This window comes from Alligator sinensis, unplaced genomic scaffold (assembly GCF_000455745.1).
Source record: "Alligator sinensis unplaced genomic scaffold, ASM45574v1 scaffold115_1, whole genome shotgun sequence".
Taxonomy (NCBI): Eukaryota; Metazoa; Chordata; order Crocodylia; family Alligatoridae; genus Alligator; species Alligator sinensis.
In genome coordinates, this window is record NW_005841895.1 from 1,429,844 (window position 1) to 1,430,858 (window position 1,015).

The window sequence follows — 1,015 nt, forward strand, 5'->3', positions numbered from 1 at the left end:
ACCGCCGCTGGCCCCGCACAGCCAGGAGCCGCCCGGGTCTCCCGCACGTGTGTCAGCGCAGCGCTGTGCGCGGGCGCCGGGCGAGCCCCGCCCTGCAGCTCCGCGGCGCGGCCGCTCGGTGTCGCTGTTGGGCGGCGGGTCGGAGCGCGCCAAGCTCCCGGGCGCGCAGCGCAGCCTCGCGCAAAGCGGGGGAAGCTCCCCCTTTTTATCCTCGGGTGCCTCAACAATGTAACGATAAGTTAGTTGATAAATATTAACTAAGGCCCTTGTTACACAACAGTTTTGGGCGCTGCTGGAGCTCTTCTCCCCTGCATTGTCCTCACACCTTCAGATGGTTTTAGGGGTGTAGGTTGTAGCCGTGTTAGTCCTCGGTTTACATCTTTACCGCCTGCCTGTCTGGCATGCAGCCCAGCCCGGCCTCGGGCTTCTTTACCAATCATTCCACCCAGGAACAGCGCACACCAGCTGCAGAGGCTTCCTCAGCCTGACCAGGGGTTTTTAAACCTGAAAGCTTGCTAAGGAAATTTTTCCAACTATTTAAGTTGGTCTAATAAAAGATATCAGATGCACCCTTCATATGGTTTTAGGCATTGGTGACGCGTAGGGGGTGCAGGTGGGCCTCCTGAGTTTGGCGGTGCACCCCCTGACAGAAGCGCTGCCGACACTGCCAGTGGCGCTTGTGGGCAGTCACCACTCGCCTCCCCCCCTCGATCGCCACCTTGATCGCTGCCTTCATTGACACTGCTGCTGGTGGCGTCTGCAGGTGGTCGCTGACCACTGGTCGGCACTCGTCACCCCCCGCCTCGCTGCTGACACTGCTGCGGCTGCCTGCGGGAGCTCCCCGCTTGACACTGCCATGTCCCTGCCACCACCACCTGAAGCCAGTTGCTGCGTCCCCCCACGGGGGCACGCAGCGTTCATGGCTTTAGGGGAGTAGGTTTTCATAGATTCATAGATGCTAGGGTCGGAAGGGACCTCAATAGATCATCAAGTCCGACCCCCTGCATAGGCAGGA